Source organism: Otolemur garnettii, unplaced genomic scaffold, assembly GCF_000181295.1.
Source record: "Otolemur garnettii isolate 467f Iridium unplaced genomic scaffold, OtoGar3 scaffold00319, whole genome shotgun sequence".
Taxonomy (NCBI): domain Eukaryota; kingdom Metazoa; phylum Chordata; class Mammalia; order Primates; family Galagidae; genus Otolemur; species Otolemur garnettii.
This window is the reverse complement of record NW_003852714.1, coordinates 201,119-227,508: the sequence shown is the minus strand read 5'-3', so window position 1 is coordinate 227,508 and position 26,390 is coordinate 201,119. Positions and strand designations below refer to the sequence as shown.

Genomic DNA, 26,390 nt, shown 5'->3' with positions numbered 1-26,390 from the left:
ATGCAAATCAAAACTACTTTGAGATATCATCCAACTCCAGTAAGGTTAGCCCACATCACAAAATCCCCAAAACAGAGATGTTGGCATGGATGTGGAGAAAAGGGAACATTTCTACACTGCTGGTGGGAATGCAAAGTAATACATTCCTTTTGGAATGATGTTTGGAGAACACTAGGGATCTAAAAATAGACCCGCCATTCAATCTAATATTTCTCTACTAGGTATATATCCAGAAAACCAAAAATCACAGTATAACAAAGATATTTGTACCAGAATGTTTACTGCAGCCCAATTCATAACTGCTAAGTCATGGAAGAAGCCCAAGTGCCCATTGACCCATGAATGGATTAATAAATTGTGGTATTTATACACCATGGAATATTATGCAACCTTAAAGAAAGATAGAGACTTTACCTCTTTCATGTTTACATGAATGGAGCTAGAACATATTCTTCTTAGAAAAGTATCTCAAGAATAGGAGAAAAAGTATCCAATGTACTCAGCCCTACTATGAAACCAATTTATAGCTTTCATATGAAAGCTATAACCCAATTATAGCCCAAGAATATGGGGAAAGGAGAGAGGGAGGGGAGGGGAGGGAGGAGGATGGGTAGAGGGAGAGAAGTTAGTGGGACCACACCTACAGTGCATCTTACAATGGTACATGTGAAATTTACTAAGTGTAGAATATAAATGTCTTAACACAATAATTAAGAAAATGCTGCTAAGGCAATGTTAACCAGTTTGATGAAAATATTTCAAATTGTATATAAAACCAGCATATTGTACCCCATGATTGCATTAATGTACACAGCTATGATTTAATTTTAAAAAAGAGAGAGATGTGTGGCAGTTGCTGAGAGCCTCTGACCCTTTTCCCTGCTCCTACCTGTCTCCAGAGTTGATCCCCTCATGGTTCTGGGTGGGGTGATACAGAAGTGGGAGCTTTGTCTTTTGCACTTTCTCACAACATGGAATAGCTATATACTCATTTTGCTCTCAATTTCCACTGTGGGACAAATCGCAAGCTGAGGAGGTCTGTCTTGGCACTGAGCTCTGCTGTCTTAGGAGAGAGGTGATGCAGGTGAAGTGGAATTGTCTTATATATCTTCTTCATTGCATCTATTCTTGATTATTTTTAATTCTAGCAGGGAGGTGAAACCTCTAAGCTGGAATAATGAGATCCTATGAAAGTTTTTCATCTCTTTTGGTCCGTTTTGTGTTACTATAAAGGAATAAGAAAAGAGGTTTATTTGGTTCATAGTTATACAGGCTGTACAAGAAGCATTATGCCATCATTTGCTTTTGGTGAGGGCTTTCAGGCTGCTTCCACTCATTGTGGAAGATAAGGGGAGCCAGCATGTGCAGAGACATAAGGAAAGAGAGAAAGGAAGATTACAAACTTCTTTTTAAAACAACCAGCTCTCACAGGAACTAGTAAGTACTCACCCCCCCCCCCAACTCCAGGGAGATCACTCATCTATTCATGAGGGATCCACCTTCATAATCTAAATACCTCACACTATGTTCCACCTCAACAGTGGGAATCAAAATTCAACACGTGTTTTAGGGGGACAAATATACAAACTATAGCATTCTTCCCCAGTACCTCAAAATTCACACTTTGCCCATATAAAATATAATCATTTCATCTCTACAACCTCCCACCTTAACTTGTTCCAGCATCAACTTAAAAGTCTAAAGTTCAAAGTTTCGCCTAAAACTCAAGGTAAGTTTCTCACAGCTTTGAGTCGATAAAATCAAAACTAGATTATTTATTGCCAAGCTACAATGGTGGTACAGGCATTTGGTAAAATTCCCATTAGCTATTAGAAAGGTGTAACAGGCCCCACACAAGTCTGAAACTCAGCAGGGTAGATAATTAATCTTAAATCTCCAAACTAGCCTTTTATTCTATGGCCTGCATGCTGGCCACACCGTATGAGGAATGGGCTTTCAAGGCCTTAAGCATCCCTGCCCCTGTGGCTTATCTGGATGCAACTCATATGGCTTGTGTCATACATTGAATTTGAATATAGACAGCTTTTTCAAGATGAGGTTGCATGTGGCTGGTAGCTTTGTAACCCTGGGGTTCCTATAGCATCTCTGCTCTCACAACTCCTTTAGGCAGTACCTTAGTGGGGACTCTCTATGAGGGGCTCCAAATCCACATTTTTGCCCAGAATTTCCTTAGTAGAGGCTCCCTGTTGCATCTCCATTTCTACAGCAGGCCTCTGCCTTGGCACCTAGGCTCTTTAATACCTCTTTTGAAATCTAGGAGAATGGCACAAAGCCCCTACCAGTCTTGAACTCTGAGTGCCTATAGACTTAGCACTGTGTGGATGTTGCTAACACTTAACCATTTTTGATCTCCAGAGTGGTGGTCCAAGCAGGACCTGGGACAATTTGAGCCATGCCTGGAGCTGGAGTAGCTGCAATGTGGAGTGCACCATCCTGAGCAGACACAGGGCAGTAGCGCTGGGGCACTGGCTCCCAAAACCATTACGTCCTCCTAGGCCTCTAGATCTGTGATTGGAGGGACAACCTTAGAGATTTATGAAATCCCTTTGGGGACTTTTCCCCATTGTTTTTACTACTGGTTCCTGCTGGCTCCCTTTTATCCATGCTAATCTCTAGCAAGTGGTTGCTCCACAGCACCCTAGGTTTCCTCACTGAAAAATGCTCTTTTCTTCTCTAACACATGGCCAGGCTTCAATTTTTCCAAATATTTATGCTGTGTTTCTTTTTAATAATAAATTCCACATGTAGGTCATCCCTTTGCTATTGAAACTGATTGTAAGTTGTTAAAAGCGAACATGCCACCTCTTAAAGGCTTTGCTGCTTAGAAATTTATTCTGCCAGATAACCTAAGTTATCACTCTGAAGTTTGGTCTTCCATAAAACAGGGGTCCTCAAACTTTTTAAACAGGGGGCCAGTTCACTGTCCCTCAGACCGTTGGAGGGCCGGACTGCAGGTCCCAGGATGAGTCGGCTGCTAAGCAGGACAGGCAGCAGTGGCAAAAACACCCGCAGGCGGGATAAATGTCCTAGGTGGGCCACAGGTGGCCAGCAGGCCGTAGTTTGGGGATGCCTGCCCTAGGACTTGGACATAGTGCAGCCAAATTATTTGCTATGGTGTGACAAGGGTGATCTTTGCTGCAGTTCCCAGTAAGTTCCTCATTTCTATTTTATCAGCATTTGGTCATAACCACTTAACCAATTTCTAAGAAGTTCCAAACTTTTCTGCATCTTTTTTTTTTTTCTGCTGCAACACTTGTTTTTATTTTATTTTATTAAATCATAGCTGTGTACATTAATACTTTCATGGGATACAGTGTGCTGTTTTTATATACAATTAGAAATATTTTCATCAAACTGGTTAACATAGCCTTCATGTCATTTTCTTAGTTATTGTGTTAAGACACTTATATTCTACATTTAGAAAGATTCACATGTACCCTTATAAGATGAACCATAGGTGTGATCCCACCAATCACCCTCCCTCCACCCACCTTCTCCCCTCCCCTCCCTTCTCTCTCCCCTCTCCCCATATTCCTGGGCTAAAATTGGGTTATAGCTTTCTGAAAGCTGTAAATTAGTTTTGTAGTAGGCTGAGTACATTGGATACTTTTTCTTCTATTCTTGAGATACTTTGCTAAGAAGAATATTTTCCAGCTCCATCCATGTAGACATGAAAGAGGTAAAGTCTCCATCTTTCTTTAGGGCTGCATAGTATTCCATGGTGTACATATACCACAATTTATTAATCCATTTGTGGGTCGATGGGCACTTTTCTGCATCTTTTTATCTTCTTCGGAGCCCTCTTCCAACTCAGTGTCAAAGCTTCTTATGCATTTTCAGATATATTTATAGTGATAATCCACTTGACATTGCTAATTTGATATCTTAATCCATTTTATGTTGCTCTAAAGGAGTAATTGAGACAGAGTTATTTATAAAGAAAAGAGAATTATTTGATTAACAGTCCTGCCGGCTATACAAGAAGCATGATGCCAGCATCTGCATCTGGTGAAGGCTTCTATTCAGGCTGTTTCTACTCATAGTGGAAGACAAAGGGAATGCTCTTTTTAACAACCTATTCCCGTGGCTAGGCCTTATGGCTCACACCTGTAATCCTAGCACTGTGGGGGGCCAAGTTGGGAGGATCACTTGAGCTCAGAAATTCAAGACCAGCCTGAGCAAGAGCAAGACCCTATCTCTACTAAAAATAGAACAATTAGCTGGGCATGGTGGCAAGTACCTGTAGTCCCAGCTACTTGGGAGGTTGAGGAAGGAGGATCACTTGAACCCAGGAGTTTGAGGTTGCTGTGAGCTAGGCTGATGCCATGGCACTCTAGCCTGGGCAATAGAATGAGTCTCTGTCTTGAAAAAAAAAAAAAAAGGAACAACTTCTTCTCAACTCACTCCCCATTACAGGGAGGGCATTAATCTATTCATGAGGAATCAGCACCCTTGACTCAAATGTCTCCTGTTAGGCCACACCTCCAACAATGAGAATCAAATTTTAATATGAAGTTTGAGGGACAAACATCCAAACTATCTCATCATTCATGGGTGGTTGTTAAAATCAGTGTTTCTATGGAGATATGGTGGCTGGATCCTTCCGTTCTGGAATCTAGTTGATATTCTACACTTTAATTTCTATTTCAATAATTTGAATCCCTTTGTTTCCTGACAAATCTACTAAAGTTTGCTGATTTTCTTAATCTTGTATAACTAGCAATTGATTCATTTATACTCTCTATTGCTTTTTCCATTCTCTATTAAATATTCTACCTCTGTTCTTTATCATTTCCTTTTTTATCTTAGATTTGGATTTAATTTTCTTTTCTACCTATATTGTGTGTCAAATTGGGTTTTTATTGAGATCTTTCTGCTCTCTTAATGTATATATCTATAGATAGGCATGTTATATTTTTGTTTTAATTTGTCTCTAAGTGTTTTCTAGTTTCACTTGTGATTTCTCTTCTGATCTATTGTTCAAGAGTGTGTTGTTTAATTTCTTTACTTTGTGAATTTTCCAGTTTTCCTTCAGTTATTGATTTTTAACTCCATGCCATTCTAGTTGGAAAAAAATACATTATATCATGTCTGTTAAAATCTATCATGACTTGTTTTGTGGTCTAACATATGTCTATCCTAGAGAATGTTTATTTGCACTTGAGGAGAATATGCATTCTGCTCTTGTCGGGTGGGGTGTTTTATGTACATCTGTTGGGTCTAGTTTATTTAATCTATTGTTTATGTCTTCCATTCCCTTCTTGATTTACTCCCTAATTGTTAAATTAATGAAAGGGGGTTTTGAAGTCTATAGCATTTATTGTAGAATTGGATATTTCTCCCTTAAATTCTGTGTGTAATAGTTCTGTTTCTAAATGGTACCTATTACCTGTGTATACATTTTATGCTCACTAACATATATTTATAATTAGTTTTATATATTTATTTTAAATTATATAAGGGAAAACAAAAGTTGCAAACCAAAAATACAGAAATACAGTCCTTCTGACTTTTATGTTTACATAAAAAACCAGAAACACAGTCCTTCTGGTTCTTTATTTCTTCACATGCCTTTAAATTATTATCTAGTGTCTTTTTTTCTTTTAATTCAGCCTGACATACTCTCTTTAGCACTTTTTCTGCATAGTAGAAACTTTTTCTCTTTGAAAAAGTTTTTATTTATCTGGGAATCTCTTAATATCTCCCTAATCTTTAAAGTCTAGTTTTACCAGATGTAGAATTATTGTTTGACATATTCTTTTTTTTTCTTTTTTTTTTTTACTTTCAGCATTTTAAGTATATCTTCTAAATACTGTCTGGCTTCCATCTTATGAGAAATTTATTACCTTGTTAAAATAACTAAGTGTTCCTTGGTTGTTGTAATTATTAAATTATATTCCAGTGTTCAAAAATATTTGATTTTGATGGTTGTGTGCATGTGTGTTAACTCTTCTTTAGTAGAGGGATGGAGTTTTAGAATTTCCTACTCTGGCATTTTCAATGATGTCACTCACTGGATACATTTTAATCACAAGGAAAACTCAACCATAAATTTGAAGTTATATTTCACACTATTTGGATGGTCTAATAATTATCAGGTAGATAATTTTGAAGTATGAAACAAGTATTGAACCTATTGCTAAATCCTTGGAGGTATCTACCTTCACTTTGGAACTTAAAGAATTCCACAGATGGGGTGTCACCTGTGGCTCAAGAAGTAGGGCACCAGCCCCATATACCAGGGGTGGTGGGTTTAAGCCCAGCCCTGGCCAAAAAAAGGAATCCCACAGATTAAATGTCAAGGAAAATAAATACATTATAGTAAAAAATCATAAAACACACACAAGGAAATCAAGATCTAATGCCAAGTTCCCTAAGAATTAAAATTCCCAGGAACTTCAGATTTGGGAAGTTTTTACAACATAAAATGTAAATTATTTTTACAAGTTTCTAGGGAAAAAGCATTGAAATTATCACCAATAAAAATTTCAAATATATTTTAAAAGTAAATACAATTAGATATTCTTTAAATGAAAAAAAAGTTATGCTAATCAGAATGGAAATGTACAGAATATTTTTTGTAAATGTTTTTATTATAAAACATTTCACATACATACAAAGTAAACAGGAATATAATAAACCCATGCACCATTATTCACCTTCAACACCTTTCAGCATTCTGCCATTTTTGTCTATACCTCCTCACTCACTCTCTTTCACTACATTATCTTCTGGGGGGGATATTTTTAAATTTTTTTGTTTTTTTACATTTACCATTTATTTTTTTCAGAATATTATAAGAGTAGTTATGGTTTGTTTACATGAATTGCTTTTATATAGTTTGAGTCAAAGTTATAAGTGTACCCCATCACCTAGTGTCTATTATACCCATTAGGTGTTAATTTATCCCTCTCCTACTCCCTCCTATGTGCTTGATTTCCATTGACTTTTAATACCAAAAGTGCACATGGGTGTTAATTGGTTAGGTCCAATTTAATAGTGAGTATATGTGGTGTTTGTTTTTCCATTCTTGGGTGTGCTTCACTTATGAGCATGGTTTCCAGTTCCATCCAGATTGTTACAAAAGACATTATTAAATCATGTTTTATGGCTGAGTAATACTCCATAATATACATATACCACATTTTATTAATCCATTCATGAATGGATAAGCACTTAGGATAATTATACATCTTTGCAATTGTAACTTGTGCTGCAATAAACATTCTACTGCAAGTGTATTTTTGATAAAATGACTTTTATCCCCTTTTGGATAAATATACCCAGTAGTAGGGATTGCTAGATTGAATGGTCGGTCCACTTTTAGATCTTTGAGTAATTGCCATACTATTTTCCATAGATGTACTAGTTTTCAGTCCCACCAACAGTGTATAAGAAAGAGTTCCTTTCTCTCCATATCCACACATCTATTGTTTTGGGATATTTTGATAAAAGCCATTCTCATTGTAGTTAGGTGATACAGCATTGTGGTTTTGATTTGTGTTTCCCTAAGATTAGAGATGTGGAGCATTTTTGCAAATGTTTATTGGCCATTAAACTATCTTCTTTTGAAAAGCTTCTGTTCATATCTTTTGCCCACTCTTTTATGGGGTTGTTTTTTTCCCTGCTGATTTACTTGAGTTCTTTATAGATTCTGGCTATCAGCCTTTTGTCAGATTTATAGTATACAAATATTCCCCCCATTCTATAGGTTATCTATTTAAGCTATTGATTGTTTCCTTGGTTGTGCAGATGCTTTTTAATTTAATCAGGTCCTGTTTGTTAATTTTTATTGTTACTGTAATTGCCTTTGGGGTCTTCTTCATAAATTCTTTGCTAAGCTGATATCTATAAGAATTTTTCCAAAATTTTCTTCTACAATTCTTATAATTTCATGCCTTAGGCTTAAGCCTGTATTCCATTGTTAATTAATTTTTGTGAGTGGTAACAGGTACAGACACTGTTTCAATCTTCTACATGTGGCTTTCCAGTTTGTCAGGATCATTTATTGAATCGGGATTCTTTTCCCAATCTGCTTGGTAAAAGATCAGATGGCAATGTGAGGATGGTTTTATAACTAGGTCGTCTGTTATTATTCATTGGTCTATGTCTCTACTCTTGTGCCAGCACCATGTTGTTTGGTTATTATGGCCTTGTGATATAGCTTGAAGTCTGGTAAAGTGATGTCTCCCAATTTGTCCTTTTTGCTTAAGGTTGCTTTGGGTATTTGGGTTCTTCTCTGGTTCCATATGATGCAAAGAATTATTTTTTCTACATCTGTGAAAAATGACCTTGATATTTTAATGGGGATTATATTGACTCTCTAGATCATTTCAGATAGTATAGACATTTTAACAATGTTGATTCTATTGATCCATGAACATGGTGTAGTTTTTTCCATTCATTTATATACTCTGTCCTTTCTTAGTGACTCATAGTTCTCCCTGTAGAAGTCTTTTACCACCTCAGTTAAATATATTCTTAGAGGGTTTTTTTTTTTTTACATCTTTTGGTATTTATTTTCTTTGTTGCGATTGTGAAAGGTATTCAATCTTTGATTTACTTCTCAGTTTGACTGTTGTTGGTGTACAGGAATGCTATTTATTTATGAATATTGATTTTGTAACCCAAAGCTCTGCTGAATTCATTTCTCAACTACAGGAATCTATTGGCAGAATCTTTGGGTTGTCTAGATATAAGATCATATGTCATCAGCAATCAGTAAAGAGTGATAGTTTAGCCTTGTCTGTCCCTATTTGGATGCCCTTGATTTCCTTCTCTCATCTAATTACTCTGGCTAGTACTATATTGAATAGAAGTGTTGTTGGTGGGTAAACCTTAAAACCAGATGAAGAGGACATTGGTTAAGTGAAATTTTGATTTGAAATTTTTCTGCAGTTGGCATTTTTTTTTTTAAACAGAGTCTCACTATGTCACCCTCAGTGGAGTGCTGTGGCATCACTGCTCACAGCAACCTCAAACTCTTGGGCTTAAGCAATTCTCTTGCCTCAGCCTCCCAAGTAGCTGGGACTACAGGTACCTGCCACAATGCCCAGCTATTTTTTTGTTGTTGTTGTCATTGTTGTTTAGCAGGCTTGAACTGGTTCAAACCTGCCAGACCCAGTGTATATGGCCAGAGCCCTAACCACTTAACAACCAGCGCCAAGCCTGCTGTTAGCATTATGACACAAAATATTGCAGATAGTAGGGAAAGAGAGCATGAGACAGAGCAACATTTGAAGAGACAATTTTTGACATTTTTCAGAACTAATAAAAGATACAGAACCACATATTCAAAACTCCTAATGAAATTGAAAAAAAACTCCTAATGAATCTCAAGCAGCTTAATAAAAAGATATACATACATGAACACATCACAGTAAAATTGCATACATCCAACCCATACAAGATATTTTTTTCCCAATGCTAGGAACTTTATTTATTTTTATTACATCATAGCTGTGTACATTAATGCATTTATGTGGTACAATGTGCTGGTTTTATATACAATTTGAAATACTTTCATCAAACTGGTTAACATAGCCTTCACCACACTTTCTTAGTTATTGTGCTAAGACATTTATACTTTACACTTAGTAGATTTGACACGTACCCTTGTACAATGCACCATAGGTTTAGTCTGGCCAATTACCCTCCCTCCACCCATCCATCTCCCTCCACTCCTCTCCCCCTCCTCTTTCCCCTTCATCTTGGGCTGTAGTTGGGTTATAGGAGTGTGGGTGCTTATATATTGGTTTCATAGTAGAGCTGAGTACATTGGATAATTTTTCTTTCATTCTTGAGATACTCTGCTAAGAAGAATATGTTCCAGCTCCATCCATGTAAATATAAAAGAGGTGAAGTCTCCATCTTTCTTTAAGGCTGCATAATATTTCATGGTGTACATATACCACAATTTATTAATCCATTCATGGGTCAATGGGCACTTGGGCTACTTCCATGACTTAGCACTTATGAATTTGGGCTGCAATAAACATTCTGGTGTAGATATATTTGTTATAAAGTGATTTTTGGTCTTCTGAATATATACCTTGTACAGGAATTGCAAGATCGAACAGCAGGTCTATTTTTCGATCCCTAAGTGATCTCCAAACTTCTTTCCAATAGGAACGTATTAGTTTGCATTCCCACCAGCAGTGCAGAAGTGTTCCCTCTTCTCCACATCCACACCAACATCTGTAGTTTTGGGATTTTGTAATGTGGGCTAATCTTACTGGAGTTAAATGATATCTCAAAGTGGTTTTGATTTACATTTCTCTGATGATTAAGGATGATGAGCATTTTTTTTCATGTGTCTGTAGGCCATGCTCCTATCTTCTTCTGAGAAGTTTCTATTCAAATCCCTCTCATACAAGATATTAATAGGAGCTAGATAAAAATAAACTGCCTTTCAAAGTAATACCAATTATACAATGCAGCTGTTTCTCAACAGTAGTAATGAAAACCAGATAACAGTGAAATTAAATATTCAATGTAAAAGAGACTACCCTATCAACTTAGAATGCTACATCCTGAGAATGAGAGAGAAAAAATGGTTAACATGAATCTAGCCTTTGTAGCTAACTCTGAGGTAACAGAAAACGTAGGACAAGGAATAACAAGTGGAAAAAGTAACACAGACATTCAGTCAGACAAATTCTGAATGTGGGACATTAAGCAAACCAGTGAGCCCAACCACTTAAAAAAAATTATTGTCATGAACAAAGGTTGGAGGGGGAATAATGGAATAACTGTTACTATTGACAATCAAATGAGGTTTAAGAAGTATATTAACAACTAATACAATGTGTGATCCTTAATTGGAAAATGGTCTGTAAAGAAAGCTTTATGACACATTTTGGAGTAATTGGAAAAAAATTGAGTATATAGTGTGTATCAGATACAGGGAATTACAGTTAAACTTATTTGGGTATAATGGCATTTTTTGGTCTGTTTTCTTTTTTAAAAAAACTTATTAGGGGTGGTAATGGTATTTTGGTTATTTAGGAAATTGTTATTTGCTTTGAAGATGCATGGTAAATCATTTAGGGCTTATATATTACACTGTAACTTATTTTGAAATGTTTGTCCAAAAATATGTTTAAACAATTTATAGTAATGTATAGGTCAGGCATAGAAGCTCATGCCTGTAATCCTAGTACTCTGAGAGGCCGAGGTAAGAGCATCACTTGAGGCCATGAGTTAGAGACTAGCCTGAACAACATTAGCAAGTCTTCACTATACAAAAAGAAATTTTAAAAATAGCCAACATGGTGCACATGTAGTCCCAGCAAATCAGGAGGCTGAGGTAGGAGGGTCACTTGAGCCCAGGAGTTTAAAGTTGCAGTGAGCTATGATGATGCCACTGCATTCTAGCCTGAGCAACACAGTGAGACTCAGTCTCAAAAATAAAATTAAATTAAAAAAAAAATATATATATATAAAATAGCATAGATAGGTATCTCAAAATAGTAACAATTATATAATCCAGGTGGATATATATGTGTTTATTTTATTATCCTTTATATTTTGTGTATGGTTTAAAATGTTTATAATAAAAAAATGATAAAAATGGGGTTGAAGTGAAGACATTTTCAGATAAAGAATACATAAGTTTGCCAAAAACAAGTTTGAAAAAATAAACTTTAAAATGTTACTGTAGGCAAAGGTGAAGATCTGAAATATAAGGAGGAATAAAAAGCCACAAAAGTGGTGAATATCCATAAATGTAAAGAAACACTGACTTAAAAAATATTTGTATCTAATGAGATAAAAGCAGAATAAAAATTAAATATATTATGATACAAGAAATACGATTTAAGTGAGGTGATTGGAGTTAAAAGTGTCTTAAATATGGAAGGAAGGTGATAATGGTTTGAATGTTTGGCCCTTCCAAATCTCATGTTGAAACCAGATCCCAGTGTTGAGGGTAGGGCCTGGTATGAGGTATTTGGGTCAAAAGAGCAGGACAGCTCACTCATGAATGGCTTGGTGCTCCCCCTAAGTTAATGAATGAGTTCTCACTTTATTGGTTTCTACGAGAGAACGCTGCTTAAAAGAGCCTGGCACCACCTCTTCCCTCTCTTTGCTCCTTCTCTGGCCATGTGACATGCATGATCCCCCTTCACCTTCTGCCTTGATTAGAAGCTTCCTGAAGCCCTTATAGAATCAGATGCTGGTGCCATGCTTCTTGTCCAATTTGAAGAAATGTAAGCTGAATAAACTCTTTTTATTTGTAAATTACCCAACCGCAGGCATTTATTGTTAGCAGCACAAAATTACCTGAGACAGAGGGTTAACAGAGTGATTTACTTTAATTTTTTAGGTAAAAATGTATAGGGAAATTAATCACTAAATTAATAGAAGTAGAAGAATAATTTTCAGTAGATTTTTAAAACTTGGAAAGAGAAAGAAATACTCAAGTCAACTCAAAAGAGAAAAAAAAAGCACAAAATAAAATAGAAATAGAAATAAATCCAGCCTGGGCCTACTAACCAAAAATAAAATAAAAAATTAAATTAAAAACAATTTAAATTAAATATATCATATATTACAAAAATGTAACTTGATTAACACTCACAGGAAAAAGAACTTCAGAATAGATGCCAAAAAGAATCCAAGCATATTCTGTTTACAAGAATCATGTGTGAAACAAAGATACAGAATAAGTCAAAGTAAGCAGATTAAAAAATAACATAGCATGGTGTATCTGGTATAACAATTAAATTTTTCATTCATCTTATAACATAAGTTTAAAATATGTAAATATTAAAAGGATTACTTAAAGAAATAGATATGTTTACCATCATGGTCAAAAAGTTAAACACAGGGCAGGCTGTGGCTCAAAGGAGTAGGGTGCCAGCCCCATATACCGGAGGTTGCAGGTTCAAACCTGGCCCCAGCCAAAAACTGCAAAAAAAAAAAAAAGTTAAACACAATAATTTTTACATTGAGGAACATAAAATAAACAATAGAAGATTCCACCAACACAATAAGCTTGATGTCTTGAAGTCATTTAAAGTACTGCACTTTATGTGTACCATTTAAAACAAAAACAGAACATTTCACTGAATCTAAACAGAAAGAATTATAGAACAAATTTCAAAGGTAAGTTACATAGATCACATTTTTTACCATAATGTAAATATGTAGGAATCAATAACAAAATGATAGCTAGAAACAACAAAATAAAACTGAAATTTAGGCAGACTTCAAAATAACTTATGAATAAAATGTTTATTACTGGAAAATAGTAAAATTATTTTACAGATTCATTAACATCTTGGGGTTAAATGTTCATCACCTTTGCTCTTCACAAAAGCATTGTGTCTTCATTTTTTCAGCACAATGCTATAAGGTTTTCCATTTTATAAACAAATAAACTTTCTTCAGGAGGCTGAGAACCAAATTTTTCAGTTCTCATCCCCATTTTCATTCAGCCATTCTTTTCTAGCTACAAAAGTAATACTGTTTTGTTGTAAATTAAATCCAACAACACAGATGTGTCTATCTCTTGTGTCTTCCCATCTTTTCTCACCCTATAGAAAATATTATAGAGCTTGGTTTTTAGATTAACAATACGTGGCTCATTGTGAAAGTTCTGAGATACACAAAAATCAAGAAACATAAAATTTGCCTGGATGGAAACAAATGAAGCCTTCCCAGCAATACCAGTAAGCTGAGCAAGTTGAAACTTGCACAAGCAAATCAGAAAGGACATTGTCAACTGTGTTTCTTTGAAGTGAAATAATGCACTATAACACAATCTGTCTCAAAACTTTTGTAGTGACCTTATGTATATCTATCCTTCCATTGCATGTGCAAATATAAACTCTTCTTTTTTTTTTTTTTTTTTTTTTGAGACAGAGCCTCAAGCTGTCCCCCTGGGTAGAGTGCCGTGGCATTACAGTTCACAGCAACCTCCAACTCCTGGGCTCAAGCGAGTCTCTTGCCTCCGCCTTCCAAGTAGCTGGGACCACAGGTGCCCGCCACAACGCCCGGCTATTTTTTGGTTGCAGCCATCATTGTTGTTTGGCGGGTCCGGGCTGGGGATTCGAACCCGCCACTTTAGGTGTATGTGGCTGGCGCCTTAGCCGGTTGAGCTATAGGCGCCGAGCCAACTCTTCTTTTTAAAAACTGCCTTGTTTTCCATTTCTATGGGCAGTTTATTAAATCACTCCCCTGAATGAGGGACATTGTACTTCCACTTTCACTTCGAACTAGCTATAGTAATAAACTTTCTCTATACAACTTGTACTTTTAAAGGTAGTATATTTACATGAAAAGTCCTAGATCCATAACTTTTATCAGAACACCAGAACTTTGTATATCTTAACTATTTATTTCAAATGAATTATATTGCTGCTAACAATGTATTGTAACATCTAATTCCTAATCTTTTAAAGCACTGTACTTTATATTTTTAATTTTATATAGTTTGATAGAAAAAACTCATTCTTTCCATTATTATACATTTTAGCAATAACACAGCATTCTATCCTATGACTGTAACTTGATCGAACCAATTCATATTGTTGACCATTTAAAATGATTACAGTTTTTCCATATAATAAACAATGTAGTTATGAACACTATTCTGTGCTAAAAAGTCCCCCAAATGTTATCCATATCCTAATTGCCAGAAACTATAAATGTTACCTTATGTGGCAAAAAAAGGGTCTATACAGATATGATTAAGGATCTTGAGATGAGAAAATTATACTGGATTATCACAGTTTTCAATGTAAGGACAAGAGTCCTTGTAAGAGACATGCAGAAGAATACTTCACACAGAGAAGGAGAAGGCAATGTAACTACAGAAGTGCATTGAGATAATGCAGTCCAAGCTCAGTCATTCCCGACAATTTTGACCATGGAAAAAGGAAATGTATTAACCAAGGTCCATGAGGAACCTATGAGATACATTTTGGAAAAGACAAAGTTGAAGATCTTGGAAAGGCAAATCCATTCTCCTTTAAAGAATTTCCAAAAACCAAGAGCCTGTCAAAAGAGGGAACAACCAAAAGAATTTATTCAAAGGAAGCCTACACACACTCCTTGCAACCTGACCTCAGCTCCCCAGTCTCCCAAACATTGGAATATAGCCTGCAGTATCAGCAACCATTTTCCAAAGACCTGATAGGGGCTGGTGACCTCCTAGACAGGAACATAAAGACAACAGGTGGATGGGGTCTATCTGCCATCCATCGTGGAGCAGACTTACTTCTCCAGTGTCACTGCCAGTATGTCACTCTGTAGCACATATCCTTTATTTTTCTCTACCTTGTTGGAGCTGGCAGGGCCTGAGTCTCTGTCCCTGTGGACATTGAAAAAGGGGTTTTGGCTGATGGTGCAACTCTGGGACTTTGTGATGTGGGGTATTCTTACTGTCATTCAGTATGACATTGGCTGTGGGTTTGTCATAAATGGCTTCGATCATTTTAAGAAGTGTGCCTTCTATGTGTATTCTCTTAATTGTTATTAGAAAAAGATGCTGGATTTGTAGACATTGATTTTATACCATGAGAGGTTATTGTATTTCCTAATCACTTCCAGGAGTTTTGTGGTTGAGTCTCTGGGGTTTCCTAAGTATAAGATCATATCATCAGCAAAGAGCAAGTATTTGACCTCCTTTGCCCCATTTATGGATTTAACCTCATTTTCTTGCCTGATCGCATTGGCTAGAACTTCCAGAGCTATGTTAAATAGTAGTGGCAATAGTGGACATCTTTGGTTCCAGTTTAATATCATACTGAATGGAGTAAAACTGAACGCTTTTCCACTTAGAACTCGAACCAGACAAAGATATCCTGGATGAGGAGGATAACTTGGTGACTGACATCCTAGAGTGACAACCTACTGCTCTCTGACCAATCCCCTGCCAAGCCACTCTCCCCAGCCCTCTGTGCCAGTGCACATGAACCACCAGCTTCCTCAGAGACATTTATAGATGACCAGTTGTCATGTTTGAGCCACTGACACAATCAAAACATTGTGTAAACATGCACAGATGTCTTTCTGGAAAGTGGTGGGGGTCCTCCTCTTACATCATGTCTTAAACCGTGGATGGTTATTTAAATAAGTGGCAAGGACCATCTGCCATCTCTCAGGGAGACAGAAACCCTGATGTGACCACTCCTTTAAAAGGAAAGCTGTACAGGGCTAGGCCTTTTTTAAAAAAAATGGAAGATTCTGTATTAAAAGAGTTGCTCTTTAAAAAAAAATGGGCCTAAACGCCACCACAACAAAAAAGATACATAGATAGAAAATAATCACATAAAAAGATGCTCCATATCATATGTCATCAGGGGAATGCAAATTAATACAAAATGAAATATGAATACACAACTATAAAAATGTCCAGTTTTGGAACACTGACAACATCAACTGTTAGAGAGAATGTAAAGCTATTGGAAGTCTGATTCATTGCTGATAGGAATAGGATATGTTACACCCAGTATGAAAGACAGTATGGTAGTTACTTACAATATTAAACATACTCTTAGCATACAATTCAGTGATCATATTCCTTGATATTTATCCATAGGGGTTGAAAACTTATGTCTACACAAAAATGTGCATGTAGATATTTACAGGATTTTTTTCACAACTGCCAAAATGTGGAAGCAATCAAGATGCCTTCCAGTAGGAACAATGAAGAAATAAACTGTGGTACTTCCAGATAATGGGATGCTATCTGGCACTAAAAATATGTGGAGGACCTTAATACCTATTACTAGAAGCTAATTAGAAAAGGATGTATAAGATCTGCTTCCAACTGTATTACATCTGAAAAAGGCAAAACTATAGATACAGAAAAAAAATAAGTCATTGCCAGAAGTTACAGGAGAAGGAGAGATGAATAGGTTCATCACAGTGAATTTTTAGGTCGCCAAACTGTAGGGGCAAAGGGAAACTTGCCCTTTTCCCCAGGGATAAGTTCCCTGAAAGATCAACTCATAATTAAGGCTGATTAGTAAGAGAAATGTTTATTTACAAATACCATGCACATAGAAAAAATCACAAATGTAATTACCCCTACAACAAATTTTCAATAACTAACTCCAAGATATTAGAGATACATGATTTTCCTGATAAATAATTCAAAATAAATGTTTTACAGAAGGACAGTCAATTACAAAAGAACACAAACAATTTAATGAAACCAAGAAAATAATATAAGGACAAACTGACATGATAAAAAATTTAAAACTCGTTTTTTTAAATCCAGAAGTATTATATCTGAACAATAAAATGATGTCATGAAAATAAAAAATTCAATAAAGATCTTTAACAGTCGTATACATCAAGCAGAAGAAAGAATAAACAAATTCAAAGGGAGATCATTTGAAATCAACCAGTTAGAAGAGGAAAACGTGAAAGGACTGTAAAGAATTAAAGAAAACCTATGGATTCTATAGGAAAGAGAGTCAACAGTCATAAAATAGGAATTTAAAGGAGAAAAAAAGATAGAAAGTATAGGAAATTTATTTAAAGAAATACATCTGAAAATATCCCAAATCTGTGTAGATATGAACATCCAGGAAGATCAGAGGCCTCCAATTTAATTAAACCCAAAGAAAAATTCACCAAGACATACTATAATCAAACTATTAAAAACCAAAGACAAATAAATAATTCTGAAAATAGCAAGAGAAAATAAACATATCACATAAATAAGAGCCACAGTACAGCAAACAGAAGATTTCTCAGCAACAACCATGCAGTAGAAAAGAGAGTGGAAGTATATATTCAAAGTGGTGAGAAGAAAAAACTACCGATCAAGAATATTTTACCTAGTAAAGCTATCCATCAGAAATGAAGGAAAGATAAAGACTTTCCAAGGCCTCCCTCCCCCAAAAAACTGAGGGTGCACATTACTATTAGACTTGCCCTAAAGGAAATGCTAAAAGGACTCCTTCAAGCTAAAAGAAAAGAATGCATATCAGTAATATTAAAACATATAAAAGTATAAAGATCGCTGGTAAAAGTAAATACATAGTCAAATTCATATACTCTAATATTATAATGGTATTGTGTAAATTAATTATACTCTAGTGTTGATGCTAGAAAAATAAAATTATTAAAATAAGTGTAACTACAATAATTTGTCAAGCGATGTATATAATAAAATGTAAGCTGGATCATCAAGAACAAAATATGGAGGTATTAAAAGTATAGAATGTTTGTATGTAATCAAAGTTATTATTTTAACAATTGACTGTCTTAAGCATATTTTATGTAAGCCTCATGGTGATCACAGTCCATACACAAATGATTAAAAAAAGGAATAAAAGCATGGTACTACAGAAAATCACCAAGCCACAAGAGAAGAAAATGAGAAGTAACAAAAAAACAAAGAATCTAGAAAGCAACCAGAAAAAAACAAAATGGTAGTAGAGGGGCAGGGGCATGGTCCCCTGACTCCAACAGAGCCTGCAAACAGAGGCTTGCCGGGTGTGGACTGAGACTGGCAGGCATGGGCTTGGTTCCAACTCCAACTGGGCTGGTGAGCAGAGGCTTGCTGGATATGGACTGAGACTGGCTTGCTGGGTATGGACTGAGACTGGTGGGCAGGAGAGTGGTCCCCGGTTCCAACTGGGCCAGCAAGCAGAGAAGCAGACACCAGTGTGGAGGGTGGCATAGTGAGACTCTGTCTTAAATAAATAAATAAAATAATGGAAACCGGATTCATTCATTCCTGGGTTCCACAGACTCAAATTTTCAAAATGATTTTGATAGGAAATACACTGGATTTTTGGTAAAACATTAACAAATAATAATATTTGAATAAAAATGTAAATAAATAAAATTAAAAATATAAAAACCTAATAATATAAAGGTCTGTTTCATCACAATTGAACACTTGGTTTAAAATATACCTCTCACGGTTCACAAACTCCTTAAAGGCCTTTATAAACTTTTCCACTGCTTCCAAATTAGAACTGGCAGCCTCTCTGTGCATAAGAGCACTATGGACCCCAGTCCTTTTCTTAAAGTTGTCATACCACCCCCTACCTACAGGCTTTAAACTCCTCCTTTTGAAAGCTAGTATCAGGCATGCCTTTCACTAAATCATACCGGAGGACATTGGCTTTCTCACATATGAGTGTCTCAGAAATCACATCACCAGCCAGCTAGTTTTCATTAATCTAAACTAATCTCTTCCATACTTTTCCATACATCCATCTCTTCCATACTTTTCAATCTCCTAGAGGTCAGTGTTGTAAACCCTTTTGCCACATCAATTGCTTTGATAGCGTCTTTATTTTTCAAAATTGTACAGTCAATTTAGGTATGCCAAAAATAATAGTGAAATCAGCCACACATCTATCACTTTCATGCTTAGCAATAAGATTTTTCTTAACTTAAAATGTAGCTCTAACAGCTTTCCTCTTCCTCTTATTTTTCTCACTACACTTTTTAGGACCCATGGCAAATACACTTAACTATATATTAAAAAACACAAAACAGGCACAAAAGCATAAAATTAGCAGCAAAAGTCACACAAGATGTTTTAACTATAGCTTCCAACAACAAACTGAATAACAAAGTGCATGGGTGGCCTGAGCACTGGGAAAATGTATGCACAAAATACATGAACAACATGCTGGGCATTTGGATTCCAAAGTAGCATTTGGATTTCAGGCAAAACTTGCTCAAGTCTTTCCAAGTTGTTCAAGTTCTGGGGCATTCGGATTCCAGAGGCAATACTATATATCCAGACTAAATCATTAAGAAACAGAAAGTCTGAACAGACCCAATAATGCATAAGGTGATTGAATCAGTAATAAAATGTCTCCTATCAAAGAAAAGCCAGGACCTTACAGCTTTACTAGTGAATTCTACTTTGTGCTTATGAATTAGAGTAATTAATATTGTGAAAATGCTCACATTACTCAAAGCGAGCTATAGATGCAATGCAGTATCTATCAAAATTACAATGCCATTTTTCACAGAAATAGAAAAAAATCTTAAAATCATATGTAACCACACAAAATTCTGAATAGCCAAAGCAATCTTGATAAAGAAGAATGAAGCTAGAGGCATCATGCTACTTATTTTAAAATATATCAAAAACTACAGTAATCAAAATAGCATAGTTCTGGCATAAAAACAGACACATTGACCAGTACAAAAGAAAAGAGTACCCAGAAATTAATCCCTGCATTTATGGTTAATTGATTTTTGACAAAAGTGCCATGAACACATAATGGGAAAAAGATAGTTTCTTTAATAGATGGTGTTGTGTAAAGTTGATGTCTACATGCAGAAGTATAAATTGGACATTCATCTCACATTATGTACAAAAATCAACTAAAATGGATCAGTAACTTAAATGTCAGATGGAAAAATATAAAAATACAAGAAAAGAACATAGGAGGAAAACCTCCATGACATTAGTTTGGGGAGTGATTCTTTGGATACGATCCCCAAAACACAGGAAACAAAAGTAAAAATAGACAAATAGGATTGCATCAAACTAAAAATCTTCACTGCAAAAGAAACAATAGAATGAAGAGACAAGCTACAGATTTGGAGAAAATATATGCAAACCATACATCTGATGATGTCTTAACATACAAAATATTTAAGGAACTCAACTCTGAGTCAAACAAATAAACTGATTTTTAAAATGGGCAAAGGACATGAATAAATATCTCTGCAAAGAACATATATAAATGGTAAATAGGTACATGAAAAAGTGTTCACCATCTCTAATCATCAGAAAAATGCCAATTAAAACACTGAGTTATCTCCTCATAACAATTAGTATGTCCATTATATCAAAAAGGCAAAAGATAACAGCTTTTGGTGGGTGGGTAGAGGAAAAGGAGCCCTTGTACAATGTTGGTGGAAATGTAAATTAGCATAACCATTAAAAAAAACTGTATGGAAATTCCTCAAAGAACTAAATATATAAATACCATGTGATCCAGCAATTCCACTCTGGGTATATATACAAAGGAATTGAAATCAGTATATCAAGAAGATGTTTACACTCCACTTTCATTGTAACATCTTTCCAAATAGCCAAGATACAGAATCATACTAAATCTCCATCAGTGAATGAATGGATAATGAAACTGTAGTATACGTGCACAATGGAATACTATTTAGCCTTTAAAAGAAGGTATTTCTGTCACTTTTGACAACATAGATGAATCTGGAGGACAGTATGTTAAATGAAGTTGGCTAGGCACAGAAACGTTTCACTTATATGTAGAGCCTAAAAAAGTTGAACTTACAGAAGTAGAGATTAGAATGGTGGTTACCTGAGTCTGATACTGAGGAAGGGTGTACGGAGATTTTGTCAAAAGATATAAAGTTTTCTTTGTTTATTTTTGTTGTTGCAATTGCAACAAATGGAAGTCTTAATTAAACTGAATAACTTCTATACAGCTAAGGAGACAACAACCAAAGCAAATAGACAACCTACACAATGGGAAAGGATATTTTCATATTATGAATTGGACAAAAGCTTGAAAACTAGGATCTACAGAGAACTCAAATTAATCAACATAAAAAGAGCCAACAATTCCTTATATCAATAGGCAAGAGAAATGAATAGAACCTTCTCTAAAGAAAACAGATGAATGGCTAACAAGTATATGAAAAAATGCTCATCATACCTAATTATCAGAAAAATGCAAATCAAAACCACCCTGAGATATCACCGAGAACCAGTGAGAATGTCCCACATCACAAAATCTCAAAACCGTGGCTGTGGAGAGAAGGGGACATTTTTATATTGCTGGTGGGACTGCAAACCAATACAACCTTTTTGGAAGGAAGTATGGAGAATCCTCAAGAGTATTCAAACTAGACCTCCCATTTGATCCTACAATCCCATTACTGGGCAGCTACCCAGAAGAGATAAAAATCTTTTTATCATAAGGACATTTGCACTAGACTGTTTATCACAACTCAATTTATAATTGCCAAAATGTGGAAATGCCCTAAATGCCCACCAACTGAGGAATGGATTAACAAGCGGTGGTATATGTATACCATGGAATACTATTCAGCCATTAAAAAGATGGAGACTTTACATCTTTTGTATTAAACTGGATGGAAGTAGAACACATTCTTCTTAGTAAAGCATCACAAGAAAGGAGAAACAAGAATCCTATGTAGTCAATTCTGATATGAGGACAATTGATGACCTAGTACACGGTGGGAGTGGGAGAAGGGGGTGCAGGAAGAAGGAGGGAGGGGGTAGCGGGTCATAGGATGTGACACACGTCTTAGGGACAGGACACAATTATAAGAGGGAATTTACCTAACAAATGCAATCAGTGTAACCTGGTTCTTTATACCCAGAATGAATCGTGAACAATAAAAATACATACTAATGTATACATGATCTATGTGTATATGACTTAATAAAATACATATATATATAAAAAGTTTTAGTTAGAAGGAATAAGTTTTTGAGATATATTGCACAGCATCATGACTGCAGTTCATATTTATGTATTGTATCAAAATTGTTAAAAGAGCACATTATAAATATTTTAACCACAAAAATAGCAAGCATGTGAGGTGATGGCTATGTTAACTAGCATGATTTAATTGTTCCACAATTTACACATATAACAAAACATCACATTATATCCCATAAATATGTACAATTATTTTTGTCAATTAAAAATAAATAAAATTATGTTGTTCAAAAATATAGCACTATTAAAGAAAATTACAAACACATGTCCTTTATAAATACAGATGCAAATATCCTAAATATAGCAGAAGACTTTTTTTTTTTTTTTTTTTGAGACAGAGCCTCAAGCTGTCCCCCTGGGTAGAGTACCGTGGCATTACAGCTCACAGCAACCTCCAACTCCTGGGCTCAAGCGAGTCTCTTGCCTCCGCCTCCCAAGTAGCTGGGACCACAGGCGCCCGCCACAACGCCTGGCTATTTTTTGGTTGCAGCCGTCGTTGTTTGGCGGGTCCGGGCTGGGGATTCGAACCCGCCACCTTAGGTGTACGTGGCTGGCGCCTTAGCCGGTTGAGCTATAGGCGCTGAGCCGCAGAAGACTTTAACAAAAGACTAGATCAAGGAGAAGAAAGCATTTTGGAGCTTGAAGAAAAGACTTTTGAATTAACCAAGTCAATCAAAAATGTAAGAGAAGAATGAACAATCACTCACAGAGATACGACACTACGTATAATGAGCTAATATAGGAATGATAGACATCTCTGTAGAAGAAGAAAAAAAAGAAAAGAACATGGAAAACCTATTCAAGGGAATAACTGAGGAAAACTTCCTTGGTATCACTAGAGATTTATATATCCAGATATAAGATGGTAATCAAACACCTGGAAGATTCACAATAAATAAGACATCACCAAGACAACATAGTTATCAGTCTGGCCAAAGTCAAAATTAAGGAGAAAATGCTACAAGCTGCAAAATGAAAGCACCAACTAATCTATAAAGGAAAACCCATCAGACATCTCATAAGAGACTTTGCAAGCCAGAAAGGATTAGGGACCACTTTTTAGTCTTCTTAAACAGAACAACTATCAGCCAAGAATTTTGTATTCTGTAAAAAAACTATGTTTCAAAAATGAAGGAGAAATAATCTTTCCCATAAAAGTAATTTCCCATACTAAAGAAGTTTGTCACTACTGTTCATACACTACAAAATGCTCAAAAGTGCTCTATAAATGTTACAGAACATTCAATACCCATAAGTATAAAAACACCCAAAAGTTAAAGCTCAAAGCTCTTATAAAACAGTAGCACAAAGGGTAAAACAAAACAACAGGATATCATTGAACATGAAGAACAGAACAGTTCTCACATACCAACACCAGTATTAAATGTAAATGATTTTAATGCTTCAGAAAGATCACAAATTAACAACCTCTTACCACATCACAAGGAACTAAAAGATGAAGAACAAACCAAACCAAAGCTAGAATACAAAAAGAAATAACAAAACTTAGAGAAGAACTAAATGAAATGGAAACCAAAAAAAAAAAAAAAATACAAAGGATCAAGAAAACAAAAAGTTATTTCTTCAAAAAGATAAAAGAAGGGCTGGGCATGGTGGCTCATGCCTATAATCCTAAAATTTGGTAATGTTTATTTGGCAAGAGAAAAACAAAGCAAGTTTACCCTGGCTCTTAAAGTGCTGTTTAAAGCTCAGCTGGAAAAAGCAGGAGTGGAGCATCAGCTCAGACGAGAAGTGGAAATCTAGTCCCATCTTTGGCATCCTAATATTCTCAGACTGTATGGTTATTTCCATGATGCCACCAGAGTTTACCTAATTCTAGAATATACACCACTTGGAACAGTCTATAGAGAACTGCAGAAACTTGCAAAGTTTGATGAGCAGAGAACTGCTACTTATATCACAGAACTGGCAAATGCCCTGTCTTACTGCCATTTAAAGAGAGTTATTCATAGAGACATTAAGCCAGAGAACCTACTGCTGGGATCATCTGGAGAGCTTAAGATTGCAGATTTTGACTGGTCAGTTCATACTCCGTCCTCCAAGAGAACCACTCTCTGTGGTACCCTGGACTACCTGCCCCCTGAGATGATTGAAGGTCAGATACATGATGAGAAGGTAGACCTCTGGAGCCTGGGAGTTCTTTGCTATAAATTTTTAGTTGGGAAACCTCCTTTCGAGGCAAACACATATCAAGAGACCTACAAAAGAATATCACGGATTGAATTCCTGTTTCCTGAGTTTGTAACAGAGGTAGCCAGAGACCTTATTTCAAGACTGTTGAAGCATAATCCAAGCCAGAGGCTGACTCTCAGAGAAGTACTTGAATATCCCTGGATCAAAGCAAATTCATCAAAACCATCAAATAGCCAAAACAAAGAATCAAATAGCAAATAGTTTTAGGAATCATGTAGGAGGACAAATCCTTGAGCCAGGGCTGCTATATAATGTCAGGAACATGCTACTGAAATCTATTTTTACTATTGACAGCCTCTGTCAATCTAAAGCACTACAAGAAATGTTTCTTACTGAGCAGGCAGGGCCTCTGCCTCTCTATTAAGAAAGCTCCATGTTAGTAAATGTGACACTGAAGTGAATGTAGCCATGAGAATAATGCTGCTTTACCGGTTCATGGCCTTGGGGGCAAGGTTCAACTGCAGCCAGCCCCACAGCCTGCACCAGCCCTGGTGTCCTTGTAGGAGATACGCTGCTTCTGGTTGTGGGGAAGTGACCATTTGTCCTGACTCTATCAGTTAAGGAGCTGTGCAATAATCCAAGTACCTGGAGTGAGTGTGTAATTTATTGGGTGTCCAAGCTCAGTAAAGCTGTCAGAATTAATGCGATCCTTTTAAATGTTAAAGGTTTTATATAGATTTGTGTCTTCTCCCACGGCAGTCCCTTCGGAGTTGTCTCAGTGTGTCAGGCCTGGTTGGGTTTCAAGTCCTCCTTAACCACTTATCTCCCATGAGATTGTGTAAAATAACAAGTCTACTGCAGGACTTGGCTTGGGATATGCAAGTCCCATGTGTCGAAGAGCCGTTAAGGGGTTATTTTTTATTATATTGGAGTTTATGGCATGTGTGTATATTGTATATGCAAATAAATAAATATATATCTATTTAGAGCACACACAAAAAAATCCTAGCACTCTAGAAGGCTAAGGCAAGTGGATTGCTTGAGTTTAGGAATTTAAGACCAGCCTGAGCAAGTGTGAGATCCTGTCTCTAAAAGTAGCTGGGCATTGTGGCAAGCACCTATAGTCCCAGCTACTTGGGAGGCTGATGCAAGAGGATTGCTTAAGCCCAAGAGTTTGAGGTTGCTGTGAGCTATAACTCCATGGCACTAAACCCCAGGGTGACTGAGTGAGACTCTGTCTCAAAAAAATAAATACATAAAAAATAAAAATATAGAACAAAATAAAACAAAAATAAAAAAATATAAAACAAAATCGATAGACCACTAGCTAGATTAACCAAAAATAGAAAAGAATGGACTGAAATAAACTCAATCAGAAATTAAAAAGGAGACATTGCTATTGATACTACAGAAATACAAAACATCATACATGTGAAAACCTTTACACATATAAACTAGAAGACTGAGAGGAAATGGAGAAACTTCTGGAAACAGATAACCTCTCAAGTCTCAATCAGTATGAAAGAGAAATCCTTAACAGACAAATAAAATGAGTAGCAAGACTGAAACAATGATTTTTGAAACATCTCCCAAGAAAGAAAAAGCCCTGGACCAGATGGATTCACAGCTGATTTCTACCATATCTATAAAGAAAAACTGGCGGGGGCGGAGCCAAGATGGCGAACTGCAGCCAGCTTTTTACAGAAGCTCCCGTCCAGAAGGAGGCTGAAAGGACAGAACCTTAGCAAAGTAGCTGATGGTTTGGAGCAG

The 26,390-nt window shown here is 36.0% G+C and overlaps 1 pseudogene; it reads left to right on the top strand.

Moving 5' to 3' along the window:
• The first annotated feature begins 24,086 nt into the window (after positions 1-24,086).
• On the top strand, positions 24,087-25,081 carry LOC100963284 (annotated as a pseudogene).
• The last annotated feature ends 1,309 nt before the right edge of the window (positions 25,082-26,390 follow it).